The 13,931-nt window shown below is 43.9% G+C and overlaps 1 long non-coding RNA gene across 1 annotated transcript; it reads left to right on the forward strand.

The window, feature by feature from the left end:
• The first annotated feature begins 9,207 nt into the window (after nucleotides 1-9,207).
• Nucleotides 9,208-10,589, forward strand: LOC119016147. Its single transcript, XR_005073846.1, has 3 exons — nucleotides 9,208-9,238; nucleotides 9,932-10,115; nucleotides 10,576-10,589. It is a non-coding gene; the product is annotated as an uncharacterized LOC119016147 (long non-coding RNA).
• Nucleotides 10,590-13,931: the final 3,342 nt, after the last annotated feature.

Here is a 13,931-nt window from a genome sequence, read left to right on the forward strand (position 1 = left end):
GTGAATTTGTAAAGCGCCTCGCTGCCGCTGTGGAGCTGCACACGCCAGAAAAAATGGAGCTGTTCCAAAGAGTCAGTTTATCTCAGAGAACCGTCTCAGACTGACATGGCACAAGACACTGAGAAATCATTGAAGGATTCTGCAAGAGATTTCCAGTTCTTCTTTTCAAACTTACTCTTTGCAAAGACTCGGCTCTGCTCGAGACTGACTGACCCAAACCTTGGTGTAGGAGGTTTCATGAGTACCTCTGTGGGCGAAATGTAACCGTGGAGTCAGACCACAAACCACTGGAGGACCATAAGCCGAAAACCACTAGCCCTTGCACCACCACGTTTACAGCGCATGATGCTGGCACTGCAGAAATATAGCATCACTCTCATGCACTAAGCCGGGCAAGGAAATCCTGGTGGCCGACAATTGTCCAGGAAGTCCATGGATGATGAGGAAGCTCACTATCTGAAGCTATGGAGACTCAGATACACACAGTGATCAGTGCAGCACCTGTAAGTGCAGACAGGATGAACGACATCAGAACAGCATCTAGTCAAGACGAGCAACTGTCCACTCTCAAGCAGGTCATCTGGCCAGGGCTGGCCGGAGACCAGAAAAAGGTGTCACCCACATGTCAGTGAGTATTGGAACCACCGTGATGAAATCACTGAGGCTGATGGCATCCTTCTAAAAGGTGAGAAGATAATCATTCCACACAGCCTAGACCTCACATGCTACGCTGCATACACACTGACACTTTGGAGTGGAGAAAAGTAAGCACAGAGCACGGGACGTTATGTTTTGGCCAGGTGTGAGTCAGCAGATAGAGGATATGGTTAAACAACGTGACATCTGCCAAACACACTGCAGCGCCAACACAAAGATGGACTCAAATCACCAGCTCAAATCCTGAAGAGTCGCAGGCTACCCTGCCCAACACAACTCAACATCTACGACCTCAGGTAACCCCCAGGACACTGTAAGAGCAAGGAGAGAGAGCTGCCAACAGCAGCAAAAAGGGCACTACAGCAGATCTACAAACCCCTATCACTACTACATGCCAGGGCACCCATCCCTTTCCAGCAAGGAGATGGCACATGGAAACCAGCAACAGTCACTCACCAGCTGAAACACCACGTAGCTACCACACCAGAACTGGCAATGGAACGACGTCATCTGATCAGCTCCACACACCTGTCACATAGCAGCCAGAGATCAGTGAGGACGACACTGGACAAGACGCAGAAAATGACCAGCAACAGCCTGTGTCTGTGAGTGAGCCAGATCACTCTGGGCCTTATCGTACCAGATATGGCCATGTGATTAGCCAAGGAAAGCCTTTGACTTATAAACTTTCTTTAAAAAAATGTTGAATATTGCATTTTGAATGAAAATCAGTTTGAATATGTGTTTAATGAAAATGAATGAATTTTAACTTGTGTTTTGAAAAAAATGTTCCTGCAAGAATATTAATTATTTTTTAAACTTATTTGAACAAAAAAATGTTTGCACTCTGGAACACTTAAGACAGCAGCATACTGTGTTATTTGATGTTCTAGACGGACTGTCAAAGTATTTTATTGTTTGTCACTTGCATAAGCATAGCTTATTTTTTCTGTTGAAGGGAGATGTAATATTCCATGATGTTCCATGTATGCTCTTATTCTGAAACTGGAGCACCAGAGTAGAATGTAACAAATATATGTCTATGGTTACTGTTGCCTAGGGAACAGAAAATAAAAAAGTAGTGGAGCTACAGACAGCTACAAAGTGGTAGTGAACATATCTGGTTTGTCGTACAGGATAGATTATTAACACATCGTGAGTAGTCTATCGCAACATAAGTCAAAAATATCACAGCAAAGAAAAACTGAAGAAAGAAACAAGTGATAAAAATACAATATAAATAAGGCATTACTCAAACATATTATCTCTCAGCCTCAGAGTGCCATCTCTCACTTATCTATTGTCAGCCACTTTGCAAAATGACCTCCAACTCCTTCCATGTTGCCATGTGGGTATTGTGCTGCTATCTATCCTCATGAACCCTCGGGTGGTGGTGGGGGCGTGGTGTAGGCACCAACCTACTTTCTTTTACCGGCTTGACCTGGCTGACGTGAAATGTGGGATGCACACGCAGGACCAGACGCAAACATAGACGAACCGCTGCAGGTCAACCTTCTGGTGACTGGGAATGGCCCTACGAAACGAGGCGCCAGTTTCTTAGAAGTCACATTGAGGTTGAGGTCCTTAGCTGATAGCCAAACCTTTTGCCCGGGCTGGTAATCAGGAGCTGGGCGTCTCTCCGATCGGCATACTTCTTCACCCGATCTCCCTGCCGGATGAGAACCTGTCTGGCAGCTGCCCAGATGCGGCGATATCGTTGGATCATGGCATATGCTGAGGGAACCGAGACTTCCTTCTCATTGTCTGGAAAGAGAGGTGGTGATAACCGAAAGCACAATGAAATGGAGAGAGACCAGTAGCAGAAGTGGGTAGTGAATTATGGGCATACTCAACCCAGACCAGGTGTTTGCTCCATGTCGAGGGTTCTGGTGGACCACGCAACGGAAGCCGGTTTCCAATTGTTGGTTTAGTCGTTCGGTCTGCCGTTAGCCTCTGGGTGGTACCCTATGTCAGGCTCGCTGTGGCCCCGATCAGCTGCAGAATTCCTTCCAGAATTTGGATACGAATTGGGGCCCCCGGTCCGATACAATGTCCTGTGGGAATCCGTGGACTCGAAAAACTTGCGGCATCATGACTTCTGCTGCTTCTTTGGCTGATGGTAGTTTCGGGAGTGCAATGAAACATACCATCTTAGTGAATCGATCCACCACTGTGAGTACGGTGGTGTTTCCTTGAGAGACCGGGAGCCCAGTGACGAAGTCCAGGGAGATGTCCGACCAGGGTCTGGATGGGATGGGTAGTGGTTGTAAGAGTCCTGATCGGGCCTTGGATGACGATTTGTTACGAGCACAGACCGAACACGCCTCTATGTACTCCCGGACCTCCGACTCCATTGCTGGCCACCAAAATCTCCAGGAGATGACGTACATGGTTCGTTTGACCCCCGGATGGCATGAAAGCAGCGAGGTGTGAGCCCAATGAATCACCTGTGACCGTAGCTCTGCGGGAACAAATAGACGGTTGTCTGGACAGCCACGAGGCGATGGGGCTCCACCATTTGCGTGCTTTACCTGGTTTTCTATAGGCCAGGTCACCGCTCCTACCACACAGTTCAGTGGCAGGATAGGTTCGGTTTGCTTGGCCCTTGGCTCGGGATCAAAGAGTCTGGATAGCACATCGGGTTTCACGTTTTTGGATCCCGGCCTGTAAGACAAGGTAAAAGAGAAGCGGTTAAAGAACAGCGCCCAGCTGGCCTGGCGAGTATTCAATCTTTTGGCCTTATTTATAAAGTCCAGATTTTTATGATCAGTCCAGACAATGAAAGGTATCTCAGCCCCCTCTAGCCAATGTCGCCATTCTTCCAACGCTAGTTTCACTGCCAGCAGTTCCCGATTGCCCACGTCGTAATTCCGCTCTGCTGCAGATAGTCGTTGGGACAGGAACGCGCAGGGGTGCATCTTACCATCCTTCTCAGATCTTTGGGACAGTACTGCTCCAACTCCGTCATTAGAGGCGTCTACCTCCACCACGAATTGTCTCTGGGGGTCCGGTAGGGTGAGGATAGGAGCTGTGGTGAAGCAGTGTTTTAGTTCCTGGAATGCCTTTTCGGCCGCCGGATTCCAAGCAAACGGGACCTGGGTGGAGGTAAGAGCACGGAGAGGAGCAGCTGTTGCGCTAAAACCTCTGACAAACCGCCTGTAAAAGTTAGCAAAACCAAGGAATTGCTGCACCTTTTTGCGGCTGTCTGGGGTGGGCCATTCGGCTACAGCGCTAACTTTAGCCGGATCCATCTGTACTCTTCCAGGGGCTACAATGAAGCCCAGGAACGAGACAGTCTCGGCATGAAAAACACTCTTTTCTGCTTTGACGTACAAATCATGTTGAAGCAATCTTTCAAGGACTTGGGCTACATGGTTCTGATGGGTGACAAGATCGGGTGAGTATATCAGAATGTCATCCAAATAAACGTAGACGAACTGGTCTAGGAAGTCTCTGAGTACGTCATTTATCATGGCCTGAAAAACAGCAGGTGCATTAGTCAGCCCGAAAGGCATAACACAATATTCGTAGTGTCCACTCGGGGTGTTGAAGCCTGTCTTCCACTCGTCTCCCTCCCGGATTCCTGATCAGGTGATAGGCGTTACGAAGATCTAATTTGGTGAATATTTTGGCTTGCTGCAACTGGTCGAAGACAGATGTCATCAGAGGGAGCGGGTATCGATTCTTAACAGTGATATCGTTCAATGAACTATAGTCAATACATGGACGAAGCGAGCCACCCTTCTTACCCACGAAAAAGAAGCCGGCTCCTGCCGGTGAAGATGAGGGGCGAATGAGTCCGGCTTTCAGAGATGCGGTGATGTATTCGTTCATGGCCTTCTTCTTGGGTCCGGATATGGAGTAAAGTCGCCCCTTCGGAATGGTAGATCCAGGAATCAGTTCAATGGCGCAGTCATATGGGCGGTGAGGAGGCAGAGACAATGCTTTAGCTTGTTAAAAACTTCTTTTAGATGGTGGTAACAGCTTGGAACGGCGGTCAGGTCCGGATATTCGGCTTCTGGAACAGGATTGGTGGAGAATAAGTTAATTTCTGCAACTGGTTCTGAAATGCAGTGTTCGGTGCAATCCTCCCCCCCACCCTCTGATCTGGCCACTCTTCCAGTCTATGTGGGGATTATGAAGAAAAAGCCAAGGCTGCCCCAGAATCAGAGAGTGAGAGGTGGAGGTGAATAAATGGAATTGGATATTCTCATGATGATGACCAATGGACAGTTTAACCGGTTGCTTATGTGCGTGATGACAAAAATATCAGTTCCGTTCAGGGATCGTGCACGAATAGGCCTGGCTAGAGGCTGACAGTCAATATGTAACTTCTTGGCTGGGTTATAATCCATTAAACTTTCATCCGCTCCTGAGTCAATCAGAACGTTCATGTCTAGGTGCGAATTAATTGTAACTGGAGTGAGTACACGAACAGCAGATTTTGCAACCTGGTTAGAACTCACCCCCTGGATCCGTTTGACTGGGCATGAGTTGACGAGATGACCCATTTCTCCGCAATAATAGCATCTACCCTCTTGTCGTCTTTTCTGCCGTTCCTCCAAGGATAAGCGAGCTCTTCCAATTGCATGGGTTCTTCTTCGGTGCGTGGAGAAGACTTTTCTGGAGACGCCCGGTGCGGCGTCGGCCATTTTGATTCCTTTGGAGCTGTTTGGGGTTCCCTGTCGCCTCGTCTACCTTCACGGTGCCTTCGGAGTTGCGTGCGTCGGTTGTCTGTGCGAATGGCGAGTGCGGTGAGTGCATCCAGATCGGTGGGTAAATCCAAGGGAACGAGCAGATCTTGAATTTCAATCGATAACCCCTTTAGGAAGGTATCATAAAGAGCAGCATCGTTCCACCCACTTTCCGCAGCCAAAGTGTGAAAATGAATGGCATAATCACAAACCGAGTCTTTACCTTGCTTCAGGGTGCTGAGTTCTTGCGCCTTCTCCCTGCTAGAACTCACGGGGTCGAAAGTCTTTTTCAGCGCCGTCTGGAAGCCATCTATGGTCTCGCATACTGTTGAATTTCGACTCCATTCGGCCGAAGCCCAAGCTTTAGCTCTCCCAGTTAGATGTGACATCATGAACGCCACCTTAGCTCGGTCGGTCAAAAAGGCTTGTGGCGTTATTCAAATGAATTGAGCAGTCAATTAGAAAAGATTGACAAAGTCCAGGCTCACCGGCGTACTTAGTGGGAGAAGCTAGTTTGCATGGAGCTCCTCCAGTTGCCGCTTATACTTCCGGGATGGCTGGAGGAGGCGGAGTCGGAGTGACGGGGCTTTGCGAGAGAGCTGTCCCAGCATTTCCTGGATCTGAGACGAGAGTTGCCCCATGTTAACAGCCATGGCGGTCTGGAATTCCTCCTGGCGAGTTAGACGAGCTTCCTGGATCCGCAACAGTTCTGAGAGTCGCCCCGCTTCTGCTGAGTCCATAGCTGGCCTAAGTATACTGACAGACTTGGACAGAAAATAGGACTCAGATGCAGAGTGGGCGAAAGTACAATCAAATTTTATTAATCTGATTTTGGTATTCTCCAGGAAGAATGAAAACAAAACGACTATGAAAATTCTCAGAAGACAAACAAGACGAACAACATACAACATGAAATAACAAAAGGCGCTCCCGAGGAGGAATCTACTCTATTCTAGAAAAATTCTTAGATATAAATAATTACAAAATAAAACTCTCCGAAGAGGAAACAACAGGCTATGAAATATAGCTGCTCTGCGTTATCAAAGTTAATCAACAAAAAAATCTCTCACAACGAGGGAAAAACAAAAGGCTATGAAAATTCAAACTTCAAACTCAAAACTCCTGACCAGAAAGGGGAAGACAGAGACTTTATACACATGAGGGAGGGGAACACAGGTGGAAACAATCAGGAATCAGGGATGACGTCAGACCAATGACACAGGAGAAAGGGTAAGTGACCTGAAACGAGAGGAGAGTTACTTTCAAAATAAAACAGGAAGTTCACAAGACAGATCCCAAGACAAGACAACCTCACCGCGATGTGACAGGCTTATGTGAAACATGACTGAAACCTACTACTTTTCTGCCATTAATTGAAGCCTCCCCTCCTGACTATAACTGCGCCCATGTTGCTCGGGCCTCTAAACAAGGGGGAGGTGTTGCTGTAATCTACAAATCTATTTTCAGTTTAAGCTGCGACCAGGATATTAAATTACTTCATTTGAGGCTCTGGTTTAAAACCATCTTCATCAAATACTAACAGCCTTATCCAGGGAACAGGTGTTCACCTGGTTGTACTGTACAGACCTCTTACTTTCAGTTCCTAGAAAAATTCAGTGAATTTATTGCAGATCTTGTCTCGCTCAGATAAAATCTTAATTATTGGGGATTCAGTATCCACTTAACAAGCCAGTCCAGCCCCAACACCTGCAGAGGTCAAAGGTTGTATAGTTCTTAGGGCCCAGATCTCCTTTGGTTCAGCCAGACGAACTTTTTTTTCCTCTCAAGCTTGAAGGCTGAACATTTTGTCATTGATCCCTGCACTCCGCGGGGGGCCAGTCCTGTGGGGGTTTGAAGCCTCTTAGCCTATTCACTGCCCTTTAGGGTCGCTGCATTTTATCTTTATGTCATATATATAATATAAATATATAAATATATATATATATATATATATGTTTATATTTATATTTATATTTTATTTATATTTATATTTATATTTATATTTATATATGACAGTCCTAAAAGGCCCCTTGAAAAAAAAAATGTATATCATCAGGTTTAATAAGCATTTTTATTCTGGGGGACATGCAGGCAGGCACTGTGGGTCCCCAGAGTCACACTGAGGGCCAATAGAAATCTTGCAGACAACTCAATGCATTTTAAATAAATGGCCGCCTGTGCCTAAGATTCATATTGTTAGGGTCTAATAATGATAAACTGGATGATATTGAAATATTGGCCTCCAGAGTCTTGATTAAGTGCCCCCTGGTGCCCAAAAATGCAACTACCACAAATAAATGCATACCTGGATACTGGCACTGCGATATTGGCTTACTGGGAAAATGGCCCCAATACACATGAATGGATGGCATGCCCAACATATTAAATAATCTGAAAAGATGTTAACTTTTAGGTAGAGCCAGGTAAAAAAGGCCAACTTTTCAATATAAGATTCTGACAATACCTACAACAAAAGTTGAAATTTTCCAACTTTGTGGGGGTGACATCTGCCAAAGTGTGAGATGGTTGGGTTTAGGTCCATTCCCAGGGTGGTTGAGGTCAGTAAACATGGCCAGGTCAGGCTGTATGTACAATGTCAATGGACATTACCTAGCACCACCGATGCCACGTCAAGGCAAAGTGTGGGGGGTTAGGGCTCGTGAATCCCTCACCCCCAAAAGAAACCCATCGTTTCCTCCCAAAATTTTGTGCCTGATGGGTGTTGGGGTTTTGGCTATAGGGAGAGGGGGGGAGAGGGATAAAGGGTGTGGGGATTATTGTTTTTTTAGGGAAGGGGATGTTTAAAGCCAGCATTTCAGTTCATCTGGAGTCTATAGATACCTGTAAAAAAGTTGGGCTCACCCTGGTGTTCATGGCTGTGTGACATGTTCAGGATCATTATACACAATTTTTTTTTCTACCACTGAATGAAAATACAGATTTATAATTATAGCTGCTGTGCAGTGATGGTTCGGGTCCGGGCTGTTTTTGGCAAATGCAGGCAATTCTGAGCACAAACAGGAGAATAGGAAGACAAGACAGTTGACAACAGTGTTCATTTGTGACCTCTTCAGGCTTGAACTCACCACTTCTGGAACCAAAGACTGTCATCTATCACTCTGAGCTAATTGACAAGTGGCAACACAACAGTGGCTTCACAAATTGAGTAAGCAATTCACTGTTGAAAATCTGAAAATACACACATTGCATCATGGCAGGCTGCCAGCTCTCATTCAGCTTTGGTACTAAAAACTACCAGAAGTACAGCAGGATCTTTTCCTATGCGTTCCTATGTTTGCCACAGAGCCGTAGTCACGTGACCGGTGCGCTGTATGCTGGTTATCAGAGCATCAGAATGTCCTCTACGTTGCATTCATTATGACTTGGAAAAACGATCACTAAAGCTGGGTTAAGGTAAAGATTTATAAGCAATTAAATTAATTACATTTTTTGCCAAAAGAAATACTAGCTTCATTACAGCCCAATTTAATTAGTTGATAGTTAACATAACACATTCATGAGATAGTGTTGATATTGTAAGCCTCAGTATGACGATATTATAATGTCAGCGTGTACGAAATAAATGAGTTTAATTTTCAAGATTTCTCCGTCGATCATTATTGATTATTATTATTAGGTTTGCGGTGCTACGTCACAGGGGGGAAACATTACCTCTATTTTAATGTCTTATCCATTTTTATTATGTGTTACATTAACAGTAATCATCACTATTTATTAAGCTCAACAACAAAGTGAAACACAGATGTGAGTGGAAATTGGTTTGGTTAGTTTCATGGTTGTTTCGTCCAAAAGTCACAAGTGGCGCTGTTGAGTTGATGATGCGTGGATCTACGCCGCCGGCTGAAAACACGTCATCCATCTTAGAGGTGAGCACACCTTCATCTTTTGACATTAAGTACAGTTCAAACTAAACTCTGACATTAACCAGTCTTGACTAGTCTGGACTGGTTCTGCCTGCAACAGTAGTACGAAACCAACGTTAGCAGCACAGCGCTGACTGTTAGCTAAGAGCTAAAGCTAACAGCACAGACAAGCTTACCTTTAACTAGCATTAGCAATGAAGCTAAATAAAGTTAGCACATGGTTAAAGTTTGCCTTTGTATGCTCAGTTGTCGCTCTCAGCAAGTTAGTTTAACCATCAACTATAATATTTACTGTAGGCAAATGATTATTTTATCATAACATTACAAGAATCTCCTACATTTTCTATGATATCTTATTGTGTTTTTATTTATCGTAGCTGTTTCTCACACATTTGTAGAACATAAAACATCCAGGATATCAAAAAGTCAGTAATGTTGCCAACTGCTAATGTCAGGAATAATTTGATATTTTTGGTGAAATACAATATCTATAGGAACCTGACATGTCTCACTATGAGGCCGATATGATCCTACTCAATATTTGCAATCAGTGTTTATTATTGCGTATTTTTCTGTCTGTCTCTCTTTAAATCATATTAATTGAAACAGTAGATTCGTTTTTTCTTGAGAGTAATAAACTGACCCTGTATGCATGGTCTAGTGATGAAGGCTAATGTTGTTTGTTTTCCATTTCAGCAGAATGCCAGGATCCACAATGAAAACTTGCATATCTTGCAAGCAACACGTCTGTCTTTGTGGGGCACAGCAGCCCATGAAAAAAAAAATCATCAAGGCAAAGAACAAGGCTACGAAGGAATGGGGAGAGGAGCTGAAGAAAGGGGGCAATATTGCCAAACTTTTTGATGCTGCACGGATTCTGGTAAGCTGTAGTTCTTCTGGTTCAGTATTGATGCACCAACCAACTTGCACACGAATGATACCAGCTCGACATCACAGCCAGTCAATTTAATGTATCGAGAAATTTGACAGTATGAACACCATATAGAATTTGAGGAAAACATATGGTAAATAGGAAGTAACTTGTTACTTGTGAACGCCCCAATTCTCCAGATTTGCACCAAACTAAACATGTCTTTGAACAACAATAGCTGTGAGGTCTGTGAAGTTTTGAGTCATTTGGCTTCATTTGGCTACTCTTACAAAATCTGGATTTCTCAAGAACACATATTTTCTTGCACCTCGTAAGTTATTCATTTGATTCCCAGCAAAGTGTTATGCAGTGTCTGTTTTGGCACTTATGAATAGGCAGTAATGCAAAAAATTGTTGTTGAATGACTCAGTATCTGTTGATTATTCTCTTTTGCCCCACTGCACACTAGACCCTGCACCTGCAACCCTCTCCCTCCTCCTCACTTGGACTTCCACGACCCTCTGCTTCATCCCAGCCCCCCATGACCAAGCCTCTACCCCTAAGCTGTGCTCGACACGAAAGCAAACAGGTAAGACTTCATAAGAAACACCTGCAAGAGACAAGATACTTTATGGACTGGAATGTGTGCCCAGTAGTTTCTTTTCCAATATGGATGTTGCACCCTGATGATAGAACAAAGAATAATCCATTTTGCCAGGTTTCATACAAGATTCACGGAAGTTTGAGTTCGTAATAAAGAGGGCATTATAATTATTTTGGATCTTGTTTTTGTGAATATTTTCGCCATAACAACTTGAGATACTTGGTCACCTACAAAATGCTACCACTTCTTGTTTTTTAAGTTTCTGTCACCTTTACATGATACAGTAAAGTGTCTTAACTGTTTTATTTATTGTTTATTTTCTCTATCCCCACCATACACTAGACCCTGTGCCTGCACCCAGTATTGTGTCCCAGACCCCTCCTGAACCAACTCCCCTGCCCTCTGCTTCGCCCCATCCCCCTAAGCTGTGCTCTGCACTCAAGCAAATAGGTAAGACTTCCAGGTCTGAGCCTTCCTCTGCCCTCTGCATAATTCTCCAAATACTAAAACAGATGGCAAGATGCTGAGGAGGGATTGCACTGGACATCCACAGTAGCGGGCTTGGTGCTGTGTGATGTGGGAGGAAAGAAGACACTGACCAGACAGTGTGACCCACTGATCAGTGCTCACTGTAGGCAAACAGAGCAGGTAGTCAGAACTGACCAGCAATGAACAGCTGCTGTCAGTCTGCACTGGAAACACGAGAGTCTGCTGGAGCTTTACCAGAGTCTCGAGTTCACATCAAGAGGCTGTGTGTCTCTACTACAATCACAAAACTTAATTCACAGTGCTATTTTCACACACATTTTGCCTTTAACAAATACTGCTCCTCCTGCTATTTGGATCTTGCACTAGTCCATGTTATAATTTTGTTTTGTTCTGATGAATTGGTCAGCTATATTTGAAAGTATAGTTTGCCACTGACTAGGGGAAACAAATTCAGTAGATCAAAAACTGCAGCAAAAGTGATCATTTGACTTCTGAATTAAACCATTTTACACCAATTGATGTAAAGTAGCCTTGGGAGAGTTAAATAGTATAACCTTGAATAAACATTTAATAACCTCCTTTTATAGGCTGTGTCCTAGGCATCTTCTTTATTTGCCCCTCACCTCCCCAGGTCGTAGTAACAGACCCAATCCAGTCAACCTAGCAGGTAATATTGCATCTGTATTACGTATATTTAACCCTTTTTTCTGATATCCATCACTTTTTCACTCAAGTTAAGCCAAATGTAGATATGGTATTTTGCCTTGATGTGATCAATTGCAGTCCCAATATGTCTGTCCTTTTGACCAGTTAATGATATGCTGGCAACATTATCCATTATTGATAAGGTTTGTTATTATACGTGTCCTGACTATTACAGTTTGTTGTAGTGCAGATACAAGCTGAGAGAGGTCATCTGGAAAGACTGTTGTGACAAACACAAATCATCACAGTGGTACCTCACCCCCCCATGTCTTTGCCACAGTGAAATGAAATTCATATTCATGACAATCTGACAATATTCCAGAATCGTGTCACAAAGGACTCGAAATGCAAGTTGTTTTGTTTTTAATTGAATACTGTACATTTTTGTCTAGCAGTACAGGGAGGAGCAACATGTATCATGAATACAGTATGTGTTACAGTAAATATGGGAAAACATTGAACTGGGTACATCTGTGGACTCCATGCTTACAGTGCAACAACCACTGTGCTGAAAGAATAGAGAATGGCAGAATATTTTGTACTAAAATGTCAAGACATGGAGCTGAATCAAGACTGCAAGATACCCATATAAACTGGTTTGACTTAACCTGAAAAAAGTTACACTTTAATGTTTAATTCAGCTGATTGATGTTCACATTCCTGAACCAGACTGGAAATACATGGAATGCAGTCTATAATGTCAGCTGTTAGGATTGTTATAATACCTGTTAAAAGTGCTTATGAATGTTTTGTCTGATGCATTTTGGCTATTGGCTATTTTTCAGGGAATGCTGGAGGTCAAAGTGAAGTGGGTGCCATGCCCTCAGTGGTATGTATGTAGCTTCATCATACACATCATTTTGTGCTTGCCTGTTCGATGCAGGGTAGCTGTGAAAGTATACAGGGTCCAAGTATAGTTCAGTTACAGTTCAGTGCAACATTCATAAACACCAGACCTATAATGACATTCCTCTGACAATCTGATGGATGGATGGTTAAATGCACTGCATTTACTGCATGTCGCTCTTTTTTAGTCTTTGTAATTACTCAAAGCAGCATTCACCCATTTACTCATATTATCATACACTGTGGCAGAGGATACCATGCAAGGTGCCACTAGACTGATGACCATCCACATACACACAGACACAATTTAGGGTGTCCTGCCCAAGATACTTCAACATGCATCCTGCAGGGGTCTGGGATCATTCCCTCAACCTGCTTATTAGCTCTAACTCACACTCCTGTGTCCAACACATATTCACACACACACACACACACACATAGACATCAGCCTGTAAGAGAGGCTCTTGGAGCTATTTATTTGTCCTTACCATGACATTCAGTCCCGCAGGCACCCCTGACCTACTGGCAAGACAACCACATTGAATAATACTGATTTAGTGGTTTTGCTTTCTTTGCTTGATTACCAGTTCATTCTCTGATTACTGAGTGAAAGCGGGACATCCAAATAACCCAATGAATGCCACTCATGTTTCTGTGCATATGTCAATACATGGAAGTCATTTATGATCTCTTGACACTGAATCAACTCGTACTAAAAAGAATTCTCCTGTTTTCCATCGTTTCTTTCTTGTAGCCACCTGAGATGGGCCGATTGGTGGGTGAAACAAGATGACCTCACTTAGATGTCATAGACTTTCCTTTATTGTGTTCTTCATTTTGTAATGTTCTGGTTTGTTCTTGCCATTAAAGTTGTGCTGCTGCAGGCTCATCTCTCTGCTTGAGTTCTTACCCTAGTATGTCTTAAGTGAAGAACATGGTTTAAAAAAATGAAGCTGACACATCACTTAGTTTCCTAATGAACAAGTTTGCCTTATTTCAGAAATCGGATGATTTAATGAGCATTTGTGTCTAAGCCCATCCTGGTTGGTAGGAGGGGACGAGAAGCAGGGGCTGAACTCACTCGATTGTATGCAGGAGTGTGATTGACTGTTTCCTGGCGAAAGGCAGGTCGGAGGAACCATCAACACTGATCAGACCTCACCAACACAGCCACAGCAACA

This window comes from Acanthopagrus latus, unplaced genomic scaffold (assembly GCF_904848185.1).
Source record: "Acanthopagrus latus isolate v.2019 unplaced genomic scaffold, fAcaLat1.1, whole genome shotgun sequence".
NCBI classification, from domain to species: Eukaryota; Metazoa; Chordata; class Actinopteri; order Spariformes; family Sparidae; genus Acanthopagrus; species Acanthopagrus latus.